Source organism: Symphalangus syndactylus, chromosome 12 (genome assembly GCF_028878055.3).
Source record: "Symphalangus syndactylus isolate Jambi chromosome 12, NHGRI_mSymSyn1-v2.1_pri, whole genome shotgun sequence".
Classification (NCBI taxonomy): Eukaryota; Metazoa; Chordata; class Mammalia; order Primates; family Hylobatidae; genus Symphalangus; species Symphalangus syndactylus.
In genome coordinates this window covers 64,987,934-65,004,960 of record NC_072441.2, presented here as the reverse complement: position 1 = coordinate 65,004,960, position 17,027 = coordinate 64,987,934, and the positions used below count along the sequence as shown (strand labels likewise).

General features: G+C 42.1%; 1 protein-coding gene across 2 annotated transcripts in view; it reads right to left on the bottom strand.

Annotated features, from left to right (window-relative positions):
• CTTNBP2NL (CTTNBP2 N-terminal like) overlaps positions 1 to 13,256 on the bottom strand; it is a 64,573-nt gene extending 51,317 nt beyond the window's left edge. Inside the window, exon 1 of one of the 2 annotated variants that reach the window (XM_063625699.1) lies at positions 13,148 to 13,256. The gene's annotated coding sequence lies outside the window, so the exon portion shown is untranslated. Of the gene's footprint in view, positions 1 to 12,834; positions 13,004 to 13,147 lie in introns of those variants that run through there. The other variant, XM_063625700.1, reaches the window with a different exon arrangement.
• Between the last annotated feature and the right edge of the window lie 3,771 nt (positions 13,257 to 17,027).

Genomic DNA, 17,027 nt, shown 5'->3' with positions numbered 1-17,027 from the left:
CTCAAAAAAATCTATATAGATCTATTTAAATAAATCAACTGGACTAATTTTTTTAATCAGTAATTTTACCTAGGAGATCATTCTTGCAACACTGGATAAAAATCACTTTTTAATTATATACTCAGATATCGAACTTAAGAAATTTATACTCAGCTATCAAATTTAAGAAATATATATTTGGACTACAAATGACTCAGATTAAGGTCATTCAGTGAGTTTTTAGTATTGGTGAGCAAAGTGATTAGTGATTAGCAAGCAAAGTTATAACGGAAATTGACTCCAATTATGTAAAGACTTTTTTTTTTTTTTTTTTTTTGAGACAGAGTCTCGCTTGGTTGCCCAGGCTGGAGTGCAGTGGCACAACCTTGGCTTACTGCAACCTCTGCCTCCACAGTTTAAGCGATTCTCCTGCCTCAGCCTCTTAAGTAGCTGGGACTACAGGTGCATGCTACCACGCCTGGCTAGTTTTTGTATTTTTAGTAGAGACAGGGTCTCACCATGTTGGCCAGGCTGGTCTTGAACTCCTGACCTCAAGTGATTTGCCCACCTCAGCCTCCCAAAGTGCTGGGATTATAGGTGTGAGCCACCACGCCCGGCCCGTAAATACTCTTTCAATACATATAAGCCAAGCCAAAATATAGGAGGCCAGTAAATTCTTACAACTCAAAGAGCCAAGATGGACATGTGAAATGGATGTTTTTGATAGTTTCCCACTAGATCATGTACTTTCTTAAAAACCCAGTATACATGAAATAATAATAAAAAAGAAACTTGCCACATTTACAAATACTAAATCTGAATATGAACAGAAATGCACTGCTATTTTAAAAAATGCATTCAAAGCTTCAGTTAATAGGGTTGCTCCTTAAAAAAAAATTAAAATGTATACAAAACAACCTCGTATCAGGGGTAGAAGGTGTTAACACACTACCTCGACTATCTCAAAAGATTTAAGATTCTAATTTTTCAGAAGGATTATTTATTCATTTGGGATAAAAGACTGACAACATTCTAAATGGTCCCTTTCATTCCTCTTTGGCATTTAAGGGTTAGGCTAGGAAGTAAAACATGTCAACGTGCTACTAGAAAATAATTATCTGGCTGGGTGTGGTGGCTTATGCCTGTAATCTCAGCACTTTGGGAGGCCAAAGCAGGAGGATCAGTTGAGGCCAGGTGCTCAAGGCCAGCCTGGGCAACAGCAAAAAAAAAATAAATAAATAAATAAAAAAAAGGAAAGAAAATAATTTTCTGATTAAGAAAGCAGATCTTTTGTACATTTGTTAAAGAAAGCTATTTTTGAAGGGCGTGGTTCACACCTGTAATCCCAGCACTTTGGGAGGCTGAGGCCGGCAAATCACCTGAGCTCAGAAGTTTGAGACCAGCCTGGACAACATGGCAAAATCCTGTCCCTACAAAAAATGCAAAAATTGGCCAGGCATGGTGGTGTGTGTGCCTGTAGTCCCAGCTACTTGGTAGGCTGAGGCAGGAGAATTGCGTGAGCCTGGGTGGTGGAGGTTGCAGCGAGGCAAGATTACACCACTGCACTCCAGCCCGGGCAATACAGTGAGACTTCTGTCTCAAAAAAAAAAAAAAAAAAAAAAAGAAAAAAGAAAGCCGTTTATGTTACTATTTACAAAAGTTCTAAAATCAAGGTATAATAACTAATCTCATTTTATTCAATTCCAATATTAAACAGTATAAGATTTATTATATCTCAAATCAAGCTTCTCTCAGATGAAGTTGAAAGATATTACTGGAATATTTGGATTACTATAATACATGTGTTAAATACACATAACACAGGCTGACTTGTACCTCCCAAAATTCATATGTTGAAGTCCTAAGCCCCAGTACCTCAAAATGTGACAGATTTTGGAAACAGGATCTCTAAAGAGATAATTAAGTTAAAATGAGGTCATTAGGGTGGGCTCTAATCCAATATGACTGGTGTCTTATAAGAAGAAGAAATAGAGATATAGACGGGTCAGAGTTAAGACAATGTGAAGACAGCCATCTTTATAAGCCAAGGAGAGACGCCTCAGAAGAAACCAATCTTGCCCACACATTGATCTCAGACTTCTAGGCTCCAGAACTGTGAAAAAATAAATTTCTATTTTTTAAGCCACCCCATCTGTGGTACTTTGTTATAGCAGCCCTAGCAAACTCACACAACATGTTAACCACTTACTACTTTGACAGATGATTAGAATAACTAGATCTAATCTAATTGTAGGTAAGGAGGATCTAAGCCTTCCTCTTACCATGACAGCACTACAACATAGTATTTCTCAGAATGCCTTATTTTGCCTTATCAGTCTGTTTTTTCCTAGCCACACTATAGACAGCATTAGATAAAACAGAATGGTTTGGGAACATTTTTAGAGAAAATCAATTTCAGGATCCCACGAGGAAAGATGTTTTGAGTTATCCTGAAATATAATACGAATAGTGCACTTACAAAGAAATTACAATGGTGCCAAGGGATCAAGATGCTTGTTTATTCAATACTGCCAACACAGACTTTGAAGCAGTCCTAAAGAGATCAGCTCTATAATTAAGCTAGTACTTTTCAGGGTCAACATTTATAACACTGTAGTACTCTATTGAAATACATAGTGCTCTATTTACATTAAAGCAGATTCCAGGTTACCAGATTATCTGGATCTATGCTGAATAGAGAAATTAATTATGATATATTATCAGCAATAATCACCACCACTTCAGAGCTCTATAGCAGTTTTCTAAGAAGAATTTAAACAATAATAGTAATAATGAAAAAAAGATAAACATTTATTGAGCTAAACATTAATGTATGCCAGACAGTGTTCTAAGTACTTGACATGTACAGGTATTAACTAATTCAGTCTTCACAACCACCTTAGGTGATATGCTATAACCATCCCCAACAAATTTATCATTATCATCATCCTCCTCATTTAACAGATGAGAAACCTGAGGCATAGAGGCTAAAAAACTTGCTCAAAGCCTCACAGCTAGTATGTGGTAGAAATGGGATGTGAACCCAGGTAAATTGACTCCAGAGACTCCCTTGGTAACCACTGCTTACATCTGATCCTCTCATTTTATCAGCCTTAGGAATTGTATGGTGGAAAAACCTCAGCTAAGCAACGATTCACAAAGCTGGAAGGAGCCTCAGCAATAATCTAATTCAGCACTTTCATTCTACAGATGAGTACTGAGGCCAGAGTTGTTAATGTGAATATAGTTAAATAGAACTAAGTCTAGCATGCATTTTTTTTTTTTTTTTTTTGAGGCGGAGTCTCGCTCTGTCACCTAGGCTGGAGTGCAATGGCACGATCTCGGCTCACTACAACCTCCGCCTCCCAGGTTCAAGCAATTCTCCTGCCTCAGCCTCCTGAGTAGCTGGGATTACAGGTGCCCACCACCATGCCCAGCTAATTTTTCTATTTTTAGTAGAGACAGGGTTTCACCATTTTGGTCAGGCTGGTCTCGAACCCCTGACCTTGTGATCCACCCACCTCAGCCTCCCAAAGTGTTGGGATTACAGGCGTGAGCCACTGCGCCTGGCCACATATATGTGTTTTTAAGATCCAGTTTAATTCACTTTCTGGGACAACATAATAGATATCAGGTTTTTGTTTTGTTTAGTTCTAAGACTCATGCAACTCTGCTGTATCTCTCTGTGAGTGTGAGTGTGTGAATGTGTAAGTGTGTGAGTGTACACATCTGTCTTTTTCTCTCTCATATATGGTGTCAGCAAGATTTATATGTATATTGAAGAAAAGAAGGAAGTAGCCTTATGCCCATAAACAAACATTCAAATATCTTTTCCCTCAAATGAGAACATTTGTGCAAAGCTATTAAAAACACGTCTGGGCCGGGTGCAGCGGCTCACACATGTAATCCCAGCACTTTGGAATGCCAAGGGAGGCAGATCACCTGAGATCAAGAGTTCAAGACCAGCCTGGCCAACATGGTGAAACCCCATCTCTACTAAAAATACAAAAATTAGCCGGGCGTGGTGGCGCACACCTGTGATCCCAGCTTCTCAGGTGGCTGAGGAAAGAGAATCACTTGAACCAGGGAGGTGGAGGTTGTGGTGAACTGAGATTGCACCACTGCACTCCAGCCTGGGAGACAGAGCAAGACTCTGTCTCAAAACAAGAACAAAAGGTCTGTCTACCTGGATATCTGTTTACACCATCTCAAGTATTCTCATCTGAGACAAGGCCAAACTAGAACTATATTAGTTAAGCTACTGGAATGGATGTTAATGAAAATGAATAACAACTTTTATATTAATAAATTTTTTATCATTGAACATTTTAAAAAAGATATGTCTTTTAACATCAGAATATTATTACCAGGAAACTGAATCATTTCATTTTTGTTTTTTTGTTTTCTTTGAGATGGAGTTTCTCTCGTTGCCCAGCCTGGAGTGCAATGGTGCAATCTCGGCTCACTGCAACCTCCACCTCCTGGGTTCAAGAGATTCTCCTGCCTCAGCCTCCCGAGTAGCTGGGATTACAGGCATGTGCCACCAGGCCTGGCTAATTTTGTATTTTTAGTAGAGATGGGGTTTCTCCATTTTGGTCAGCCTGGTCTGGAACTCCTGACCTCAGGTGATCCGCCCACCTCAGCCTCCCAAAGTGCTGGAATTACAGGCGTGAGCCACCACACCCAGCTGAATCATTTCTATATAATTTGTTAGATGGCTTTATTTCATTTAAATGAAATTGTAACATGATTTCAATCAAATATGTATCTGACTGCCTCTACTGTCTATCTGTCCGTCAGTCCCCTAAATTTTTGCTTTTCTGAAATAATGCCACCATAACTTGTAAAATACCACAACAAGGGAACAATAACATGTAGATTGATTATTTTCAGTAAGATGATTCATGGGCCACAATTCTAGAAGCAGCCTGGAATGCAAACCCTTCAAATGCTAATGTAGGATGATGACGTCATTGATTCCACTAAGATTCCACACTGGGGATAAACTCCACAGAGTATGGTATGAAGGATTAACCATCAAACAGTTAAGGAATCTGTGTTTTAGCTATGCCCATAACCTGACTTTATCTGAACTGCAAAAAAAAACTTCAAATAATCCTCTAACAGAAATAAAACTCGTGATGTTGTTTTGTCTTCTAAGACAGATAACTGACTTAAAAAAAGTTTAACAATTGAGTATCAGTTGCATATTACCAACAACAAGCCTGGCAATTTTTGTTCTATGGTTCTTCAGGGACAGTAATTCTGCTGGGAGACAGTGTGTTATAGTGGAAAGCACATGGATTTTGGAATCTGACAGAGCTGAGTTTGCATCCGGGCTCTGCCACTTGCTCTTTGATCCATTTAACCTTTGAACTTCAGTTCTTTATCTATAAAATGGACATAACAATACGTACTATAACAGGAGGCTGCATGGTTTAAATGAGTTAGTGACTGGTCAGTTTCTCATTTCTCATCCTTAAAGAGCATACTTTTTGGTTTCATCTGCAAGGATAAATCATCTTTGTCTATCACTGTCTATCATCATCATTGTCTATCATTCACGTGTCTAATTTACAAACCAAAACAAGTTTACTTCTGACTTCCGGCAGGTTGATCTGCTCCAAAAAGAAAGAGATGGCCTGGCCAGTTCCTGGGAAAGTCGGTTTAGAGACATGTTCAAGCCAATTGTATCTGCACAATACTTGGGAAAAGAAAAGGCCATTCTTCTGCTTAGATTAGTTTTTTGTGCCTTTAGCATACAGGTAAACGCATGCCTTTGCTTCCACTGAATTTTAACAGGTTTTAATTAAGTCACAACTTTAACTTGTGATGACTGAGAAATGGGTTTCCTAAAAATATCATAGCTTTTTTTTATATTAAATTAAATGCATAATGGATATGTATTTACATTTGTAATTCAAGAGCAGTTATCACATTCTATTACATCAATTCATCTGTTTACATATCTGTCTTCTGTCTCACAAGACTCTGAACTCATCTGAACAACTACTCTGTCTATTCAACTTGATCACACTTAGCACTAGCAGCCTCTGGTTCAAACAGATACTAAAAAAATGCTGGTTGGAAAGAAATGTACAGCACTTTCAATCTCAGCCAACACAACTGAACTTTACCTTTTAGAAAATGGGAAGCCACTCAACATTTTTAACCTGGTGAAAATCATAACAAAAGCATAGTTTTAGGAAAGTTAATGCTTACAGTACAGAGCTGACTTGACTGAAGAGAAAATGGAAACAGAAAGAAAAGTCGGGAAAAAAATTTAACAGCATAGGTATGAGGCAAAAATGTATGAACTAAGATGGTAGCAATAAGAATGGAAGAGACTGACAAAAGAGACATTAAAAAGAATTTACTTAGTTATTTAAGAATTTACTTACAGTAAATGATGGATTTTCATTTAGGGAGGTTAGAGGGGAAATAATCCCAGATCAGCTGAGGTTTTGAGACTGGGTGACTACAACGATGATACCATTAGCAAAAAGAGGGATGTTAGAAATGGAACTGGGTTTCTGGGGAAATGATGACTGTGATATGAGACAGGCCGAATGAGAAGTTATTTGACCCCCAAGAGGAACGTGTTAAGAGTCTGTTAGTGTGGTGACCGCTAAGGGTTTAGAAGTGAAGAAGTCTTTGGGGATAGAGCCTTTTAAGGAAATTTATTCTGTGCCCTCAATTTAAGGACAAGAGGCAACAAGATGAAACTGATATGTAGGGCTAGACCAGATCATTGTTATACCCTCAAACATTAAGTCAGTTAAGAACTAGATTGGTTCTGCTGTTACTTCTGTAGCACCTGCTGTAACAGAAAGGACTATTTAGCAGAAACCAAGTAATGAGGGCCTCCCCCGAGCCCCCACTCTCCAACGAAAAACCCAGTTTGTGCTTCTTTCTTTTTCCTATAACTTACCTGTCAGTTATCCTTCATCCTTCTCTCCATTATAACTTACAATTCTTATCTCGTGTTAAAACAATTTATCCCTGCTTCTCCTTTCTGTTCTCCTTCCCTGGCTCTCACTTTTCTTTTTTTTTGAGATAGAGTTTCACTCTTGTTGCCCAGCCTGGAGTGCAATGGCGCGATCTCGGCTCACCGCAACCTCCGCCTTCTGGGTTCAAACGATTCTCCTGTTTTGGCCTCCTGAGTAGCTGAGATTACACGCATGTGCTACCATGCCTGGCTAATTTTGTATTTTTAGTAGAGACGAGGTTTCTCCATGTTGGTCAGGCTGGTCTTGAACTCCCAGCCTCAGGTGATCCACCTGCCTTGGCCTCCCAAAGTGCTGGGATTACAGGCATGAGCCACCATGCCTGGCCTGGCTCTCACCTTTCTATGGTGGGTAGACCCAGAGCACACTTCAGCTTCAGCCTAGCCTTTCCCAGCAGTTTTGCACAAAGAATCTATGTGAGCTCATGGTCAGGAGTCTTTGTCTGTAGACCCCATCATCCTGTGCTTTCCTATTTTCCTTTCTTGTTTCTATTAAACTCAGTAACAATTAAGGGTTGCATTCTTTAAATTCAGTAACAATTGAGAACTATATTCTTTGTGGCTCCAGAAGTCAGAAAGGATTCATTAAACAGCATATGACACATTTAGATTGGAAGTTCTGGCTCTGTATCTGAAATGTAGAGTTTGGAAATAACTGGCAAAGATGAGCCATATTACAGCGTATTGCATTATCTAGTTCAATGCCTCCTTGTAGTCTTGTTTTCTTCAACCCACAAACTCCCGCCCTTCATGTTCCCCTACCTCTACTCAACTCCCCTATCCATGTTTTCTTCTCACTCCAGTTTTGGTTGTTCCTATCATCGCTCCTTACTTTGGGGACAGTGGGGGAGGCTGTCTTCAAAAGTAAGGTAAAAACCACTTTTAATCAAAATTACCATTAAAAGTCCCTTAAATTTCACCTAAGGTATAATTCTGCACAGTAATCACAGTATCTACAAAACCATTTATATGACATTCAGGATGGTGCTACTTAAAGAGAGTAGAGCTTGGTGTGGAGCAACTGACAATTCAGAAAGAAGACATCAGCTAGCTGAATCCCTTGCCTTTCTTTATTCCTTGGACCAAAAAACTCAAGAAAGATAATCTGCATGACAAAAGTATTAAATACACACACTCCAAGACAGATATACACTCTCCTAAAAATCTTTGGCTCAGATGCTTGAGATCATGACATATGCAAACAAGCTTTGTTTCCCTCTATTTAGGACTTAGTCATATGTTGAAAAATTTAAAACAAAACCAATCAATAACTAAAATCCAACACTAAGTCTTCACCTTTGCTAAAATGCTGAAGGAGTAAAATAATGTTTAATATTAAATTCTTTAACTCACATGCCAAGTGCTAATAATAATACCTGTCAATTACTAAGTGCTTCTTATATCCTGGGTACCTTGCTTTGTGATATGTGTACATGTATGTGTATATATTCATGTAATCCTTTTTTTTTTTTTTTTTTGTAACAGAGTCTCGCTGTGTCACCCAGGCTGGAGTGCAGTGACACAATCTCAGCTCACTACAACCTCCACCTCCTGGGTTCAAGCAATTCTCATGTCTCAGCTTCCTGAGCAGCTGGGACTACAGGCACATGCCACCATGCCTGGTTAATTTTTATATATATTTTTTTTCTTTGAGATGGAGTTTCGCTCTTGTTGCCCAGGCTGGAATGCAATGGCGCGATCTTGGCTCACTGCAACCTCCGTCTCCTGGGTTCAAGCCATTCTCCTGCCTCAGCCTCTGGAGTAGCTGGGATTACAGGCATGCACCACCACACCCGGTTAATTTTGTATTTTTAGTAGAGATAGGGTTTCTCCATGTTGGTCAGGCTGGTCTCAAACTCCTGACCTTAGGTGATCCACCCGCCTTGGCCTCCCAAAGTGCTGGGATTACAGGCGTGAGCCGCTGCACCTGGCAATTTTTGTATTTTTAGTAGAGACAGAGTTTTGCCATGTTGGCCAGGCTGGTCTCGAGCTCCTGGCCTCAAGCAATCCACCCACCCGCTTCGGCCTCCAAAAGTGCTGTGATTACAGGTGTGAGCCTCTGCACCTGGCCTATTCGTGTAATCCTTAAAGAAACCTCTCCAAGTTATTTCTATCTCACAGCTGAGGAAACAGACTGAGCTATGGTGAAGACAAAATTTTTCTCTTGCCCTGGATCACACAGTGAACAGTAGCAGAGTTGGAATATGAACCTAGGTTTGCTTTTAAAGTCTGTGTTGTAAATAATTACATTCTCCAGGCTCATGATAAATAAGCCATTTTCTCACTAAAAGGCTTTAAATTGAACTTTGGAAGATTTAATTTTAGTTATTAGCAGCAAATATTCAGAAATTTTAATTTTTTTAATTTTTTATTTTTTGAGATGAAGTTTCTCTCTTGTCACCCAGGCTGGAGTGCAATGGCGTGATTTAGGCTCACTGCAACCTCTGCCTCCCGGGTTTAAGCCATTCTCCTGCCTCAGCCTCCCGAGCAGCTGGGATTACAGGTGCCTGCCACCACGCCTGGCTAGTTTTTGTATTTTTAGTAGAGAAGGGGTTTCACCATGTTGGCCAGGCTGGTCTCAAACCCCTGACCTCAGGTGATCTGCCTGCCTCAACGTCCCAATGTGCTGGGATTACAGGCGTGAGCCACCATGCTCAGCCAAATATTCAGAAATTTTAAAATGGTCTTTAGAAAACAGGCTAATAAGCCACTCCTGGGGCCAACCACCATAGACTGAACAAATTTCCTCTAGAAGCATATCTCTGCTTCCTGCTTCATGATGCCAAACACCAATTAGATGGAAACCCCCAAGAAACACCATTCTGCTCCACTCAGAAAAACCAAGAATTCAAATCCTATGCTGCAAATCAACTGGTAGCACTGCAAATGTGATTCTGCCAAGATACAAATCCAGCTAAGACTGATTGTATTATGCCCACCATAATCAATAATCAGCCTGTATAATTACACTTAGGGACCCAAGGCTGTTCTGCGCCCCTGTTCCTATTTTTAATGTTACTTTAAAAACACAAAATCAACTAAAAATCCATTTTAAAAGTCCCAAAGTAGATCAGTAACTTGTCAAAACCAAACACTCAGAAACTATTCTTTTTTTTTTTTTTTTTTTTGAGACAGAGTCTCGCTTTGTTTCCCAGGCCAGAGCACAGTGGTGCAATCTCAGCTCACTGCAAACTCTGCCTCCTGGGTTCAAGCAATTCTGCTGCCTCAGCCTCCCAAGTAGCTAGGATTACAGGTGCATGCCACCACACCTAGCTAATTTTTTACATTTTTGATACAGACGGGGTTTTATCATGTTGGCCAGGCTGGTCTCGAACTCCTGACCTCATGATCCATCCGCCTCAGCTTCCCAAAGTGCTGGGATTACAGGTGTGAGCCACCAAGCCTGGCCTCAGAAACTATTCTTGAACAAAAATCAGCAATCAGTCCCTAGTGAGCTCTCCTAAATTCACTTCATTCCTATCAGGTCAGATATTTAGAACAATAAAATCCTAAAATGATTAGCACTCATTACGTTCTTAAGTCTGGTTCAAATTTCATGACAGTAAAATAGTATTTTCTAACTAGCAGATTATATATACATATTTTTTTTAACATTTTTTTTTTTTTAAGAGACAGGGTCTCTTTCTGCTGCCCAGGCTGGAGAGTGCAGTGGCATGATCATAGCTCACTGTAACCTCAAACACCTGAGCTCAAGCAATCCTCCTGCCTCAGTCTCCCAAGCAGCAAGGATTACAGGGATGAGCCACCACACCCTGCCTCACAGATATTTCTTTATAAGCAATTCAAAATTTTAGTCACTTAAGACACTGGAATTCCATAAGACAGCAGATGGGAAAAATCAAGTTAAATGAAGACAACAAGTAGGCCGTTTATACTAACAAGTTGTGCCAAATCTAATCAGTGCATTGCCTTTCAGTCTACCCTAAGGTGACAGCTTCAAACTAAGTTAAACAAACACTCACTAAGTCACACTATATACTAGGAACTGTGAAAGATACAAAGATGAAAAACAAAAAATACTACTATCTGCTCTCAAAGAATTTGTAATTCAAGGAGAGAGATCAGACATATATCCTCTGCATACTATGCTTTTCTTCATCTAGCATGACCAAACAGGTGTTGAGAAGGTTAAAGGAAAGATGTTCAAGACCCAAAAGTGTAACAAACGGATCTTGCTTACTGTGCTAAATAATAAAAGAACATTATTTGCTTTTTCCTATTAAAGCTCGGCAATCACAACTTTGGTTTGCTTAGTCTCTTAGTTTATTTTCTGTTCTCTGCTGATGTAATACAACTTATCTTTTTGGGATTTTCTGTTCTGCTTTTAGTTTTTTCTGCTGTTATTGCTGGGAGCTCATGTCTTACCCTTCTATTGCAGCACACATTGTGTTTGCTAGAGACATCCTCCAACTTCTTCTTTGTACTTTCTTACTGGAGATTTGGAAACAATCACTGAGAAGATCTGTGAGCACCGAGTGGCTCTGAAACCTTCAAACCTAACTATTCAAAAATAATTACCTTTAGGAAGTCTACTTTCAGACAGTCTAATCAAGAAGGTGAAAGACAACAGTCATTACAATCACCCTCTGTGATTCCAACTCCTTGCATTTTATTGCCATCAGCTTTGGCTATAGCTGACAGCGGGGAGGTGGACTTGAGATTGGAAGCAAAACAAACTATGCTAAAAATATGGTAAATTTTAATATATAAAAGTGCTAGCGATAGATGATTACTGGGGATTCAACGACATTAACGTGAGGTCAAAATCAACACTTTGCACCTGCTGAAATGAAGGCCACTTGACAAAACCTTTAGGAGCACACTAGAGAGGCACTTTTTGGTAAACATAAATAGCTAGAATACCTTGCCTTTATTTACTCTTATCTCTGAGATTTAAAAATTGTTCTTACTTTTCATCCTCTAAATTTTGATAGATGATCGTAAAACCAATCAAAATATATATGAATGTTTCCTGGGGGCGGGGAGCACACTATAAAAAAGGGGTTAGAGAGTAACCAAAGGACACAGGACTAGATTAATCATAAACATAGATGACTGACCCTGAATTTTCTTCAAACACTTCCTGCCTTTTGTTTCAACCTGCAGTATACCTTCAAGGTTAACTGCAGTCTCCCTGAGCAATGGACCAGCCCACCCTAGACTGGGATATACTCATTCCTAATCCACTGCTATTTATTTACTTATGTATACTGTTTCATTTGAAAACATGGTGTTATTCATTGACTGTCAAGCAACATACACTGCATTCCTGCCCACACAAAGCCAACTCTGCAGATATCCAACACACCCACCTCACTGTGAAATATAAGATGGCTTTTCATCAAGTTCTCAGGGAAGAAATAGGGTGGAAAAGGAAAAATGAAACGTAATTCAAACCTAAGAAATCCTTAGCGGCTGGGTTCTCCCAGAAGGAACAGAAAGTAGAAGGAAGGTACAAAGGGTGAAGGAGAGGAGGTCCTAGTTCTCCCTCTTTCAGAGTCCAAAGAAGTCCCAAAACAGGAGAGCTCTCGACTCCTCACAGGAGGCCAGAGGATGCGAGGGGCGGCGGGAGGAAGACTGAGCATCAGAGAATGGGGGATGGGAAGAACTTAAGTGGGAGAAGCCGCTTCCTTGGTAAAGCTGGCTGTCTAGGTCGGTCTTTGATTTTTGCTTCGCCCCATCCCTCCTTTTTGGGAAACACTAATTTTATCTTACGGAGGAAAGCAGCTCCAGTCCCACCCTGGCGAGCAGGGACAGGTGTAGGGAGGGATGTCTGGCCTTCCGGGGGTACAAAATGGGGTTGGGGCGGCAGCCTAGAGAATCGGTACCTGTGAGTCCTCTCCGCTAAGGCTGAGGTGCGGGGTGGGAGGAGCCTTTGAATGAGGGGTGTCAGAGAGAAGCCCCTTCTGAGGAACTGGGAATCGACGAGGGACAAAAAGTAGCTGTGAGGACCCTCGAAGGATGAGGAGCCGCCTCCTCGGGGAATACCGGGAGGTGGAGGAGACGGCCCCGCCCCCTCAGGGGACGGGCCCCGAGGTCGTTGGGACGGCGGCGGGAGGCTACCGGTGCCCCTATCCTTGCTTTGCTCTTGAGAACCCGGCCTCCCAGCCATCACCAAGCCCCAGGGATAGTGGCTCCTACCTTTCCACGACGCTCCGGGCTCCGCTCCCGGCTCCGCTCCCCTCCGCCTCCACTCCCCATCCACGGCGGCTGAGGCTCCGCCCCCTCAGCCGCCCGGCGGGGGCATTGGCATTCACCAGCGCCAATCGCCTCCTTGCTTCTCCATCCTCGGCCCCAATCCGCGCCGGCTGGAGGCGGGGCTTCTCCAATGTCATTCAGGCTCCTCCCGGGGCCCCAAGATCCCTTTTGTTTGGGAAGAGCAAGGCTGGGATTGAGCTCGCGTCACTTCCGGGAGGAAGCGCCCTCCTGGGTCCTGGGCTTCAGGGTGGGCTCGCGCCCCTCTCGGCCCGGGGTCTGCAACTTTCCACCTCTGCGTGGTTTCTGGGCAGGACCGTGACTAGTGCTTCGTGCTTTTCCCTGACTGTACGGGGAGTTTAGGAATGGAGGGCTCTGGTGGCCTAATCGATTGGGATTTTATCCAGAATGTTAATAAATGAAGTGGGCTTTGGTGTCTGCATTAGAATGAATTAGTTGTTGAAAACCTGGCTTCCTTGCTCCCCCCCTTTTTTTTTTCCTTTTTCTGGACGTGCCTGTGGGCGTGGTGCTGGAAGCAAGGGTGCAAAGATGAAACACCTGGAGATCACCCTTCTCTCAACCACCTTTTTTTTTTTTTTTTTTTTTTGAGACGGAGTCTCGCTCTGTCGCCCAGGCTGGAGTGCAGTGGCGCAGTCTCAGCTCACTGCAAGCTCCGCCTCCCGGGTTCACGCCATTCTCCTGCCTCAGCCTCTCCGAGTAGCTGGGACTACAGGCGCCCGCCACCACGCCCGGCTAATTTTTTGTATTTTTTAGTAGAGACGGGGTTTCACTGTGGTCTCGATCTCCTGACCTCGTGATCCGCCCGCCTTGGCCTCCCAAAGTGCTGGGATTACAAGCGTGAGCCACCGTGCCCGGCCTCTCTCAACCACATTTTGTACAGAAGAGGATACTAACTTAGGGGGACATAAACCCAGCCGACCTGCCTTCCAGGCAGAAGCCGAATAATTGCAAATTTGTGTGGCAGGTTTTTCCACACTATGCTTGCCGGCTGAGGCGACTTTTTTCTGTCCTTGGCCTCATTATATTGTGGGGAATGGTGTTTGCAGTGAAGTTGAAACAATGGAGAGTACAGAGGATGCAAGGAATATCTGCCTTGTGAACACAGGAATGCGGATCTTGGTGGCAGCAAGTCTTAGGCAGGACCAAATAACTCAGAGAGGGGAGTGGATGTATAACTAGTTGTATCCCTACCTAAGGTCAAAGTTTCTGAATTCCTTTTCCACAGAATGGCTGTCAGCTCACAGACTGATTCAGCTGGTTACATTTACAATAACCATATTATTTTAAATACAATATAATAAATATTTGAGGCGAATATTCATAATGCATAAATAATGTAGTACACTTAATACATTATCCCTAAACTTAGCAATTATAATTCACAAGACAGCATTAGGGACCTAGTACTTGCCTAGGCAGACAGTCCTCAAGGCAGATGCAGCCTGCCTCATACAGTTTACAGTCTGACTGGGGGATGTGATCAGTCTTTGCAATTATAGTCTGAAAGAAGTAAACGAGTATTTATCATGTTATCACTGTGCCATGTACTTTCATTTAATGGTATTTGATGTCATCTTCAGTGCTGTATGAGAAATGTATCCTACAGTGTAGGGTAGATATCATTGTGTCCAATTTACAGATGAGAAGATAAGAGATTCAGAGAAGTCAAATAAAGTCATAGAGTAGTAAATGGTAAAGAATTTCCAGTAAGGATGTATGACTCCAAATTTATGCCATATTCTGCTCACTTCACACTGGCTCTCACATGCTGGACTAAGTATGGGCGTGGATGATTGTAAAGCAAACATTAGAGCCAGAAGGACAGCTCCATGCCTCCCCCTGTTGATTTTAGGCTTGGGAGGGTCATCTCTATATATGAAGCATAGCAAGACTATGTGTAGAGGTGCTTGATAGCAGCGTAAGTGAATCTGGAGTAATGATGTAGGATATACCGAACTTCAGAAAGGCATCATGCCTTGTGTTCTGAAGACTGACAATCTGAAAGGTAAGATGAAGGGCCAGGCACAGAGTAGGTACTCAATAAATACTGACTTGAAACAAAATGTCTGAAATGATTACAGAGTGTTAGGTGCTGGAGCAGGCAAAGGAACTTGAAAAATCCCATTTCCTCCTCCTCCCTTTTGCTCTGCCTATGGGTATGCAATGAGGAAGTGCCTCATCGCCTGACAATGAAGCAGATGTGGGAGAACAGGCTATTTTCTGCTGGCTTCTGAGTCACTCTAAGAGTTGTTCTAGTGAATCAGCTCCTCCCTTGTTTTTCTTTTTTCTTTTCTTTTTTTTTTTTTTTCGAGATAGAGTCTTGCTCTGTCTCCCAGACTGGAGTGCAATGGCGCAATCTTTCATTACAACCTCTGCCTCCTGGTTTCAAGCGATTCTCCTGCCTCAGCTTCCTGAGTAGCTGGGATTACAGGCATCTGTCACTGCGACCAGCTAATTTTTATATTTTTAGTAGAGATGGGATTTTGCCATGTTGTCCAGGCTGGTCTCGAACTCCTGACCTCAGGTGATCCACCCGCTTCGGCCTCCCAAAGTGGTTGGGATTACAGGTGTGAGCCACCATGCCCGACAGGTCCTCCCTTCTTTCCCTCATTCCCTTTGTAGCTGTTAACCCACCACCACCCATTCTTTTCCCTGGCTGACTGGGTGGGAGCAGTGCTCTGTGACCTACTTCCTTTAGAGCAATGGGCAACTCCCCTGATTTCCTGGCTTCCCTTCTGTGTGTTCCTAAATGAGTGTAGAAGGACTCAGCAAAATTGAGAACATCCCTGCCTTGTAGGATTCAGAGTCCTGAGGGTGTTCAGATTGCTTTCCTTTTAATTTTTCACCCCTAGAAGTAGGGAACAGGCAGGGCTTGTGAACCTCGTGTATCTTTCAGACTGTAGCAGTGAGAGAGTTATGCAGCTTTGTGATTCTTCAATACATAAACCTTGTAAATAAATTTAGAGTCTGGTGCACAGGTGTATGCAGAGGTAAAAAATGGTTCATAACAATATCTTAGATTTATAAAACAAAATATAACATTTTAATGTCTATCATTTTATCAACTGGGCAGTAAAATATTTATTAAATGCCTATTGTGTCAGGCAACAACTTAAAGTGCTTAAAAATTATAGATTGTGTCAAATTTTTTCCAAATAAGTAAATTTCCATAAATGTTTATTGCTGGTTTGGGGAGGCAGCAATGGAATAAAAGAGGTCTAGACTAGACATTAAAAAATCTGGAGTCCAGTTCTCATTCTGTTATCAACTATAGTAGTTTCCAACTGGGTGGCTTAAAACAACAGAAATGTGTTCTCTCTCAGTTCTTGGGGCTAGAAGTACAAAATCAGGGTGTTGGCCGGGTGCAGTGGCTCACCCTGTAATCCCAGCACTTTGGGAGGCTGAGGTGGGTGGATCACCTGAGGTCAGGAGTTCCAGACCAGCCTGGCCAACATGGTGAAACCCCGTCTCTACTAAAAACACAAAAATTAGCTGGGCATGGTGGCGGGTGCCTGTAATCCCAGCTACTCGGAAGGCTGAGGCAGGAGAATCACTTGAACCCAGCAGGTGGAGGTTGCAGTGAGCCGAGATCACGCCACTGCACTCCAGCCTGGGCAACAAAGAGCGAAACTCCATCTCAAAAAAAAAAAAAAAAAAAAAAAATCACGGTGTTGACAAGGTTGGCTCCTTCTGGGGGCTCTGAGAGATGCTCCATCCCATGCCTCTCTCCCCTGGCTTCTGGTGGTTCCCAGTGATCACTGGCGTGTAAATACATCATCCCAATCCCTGCCTCCGTCTACACCTG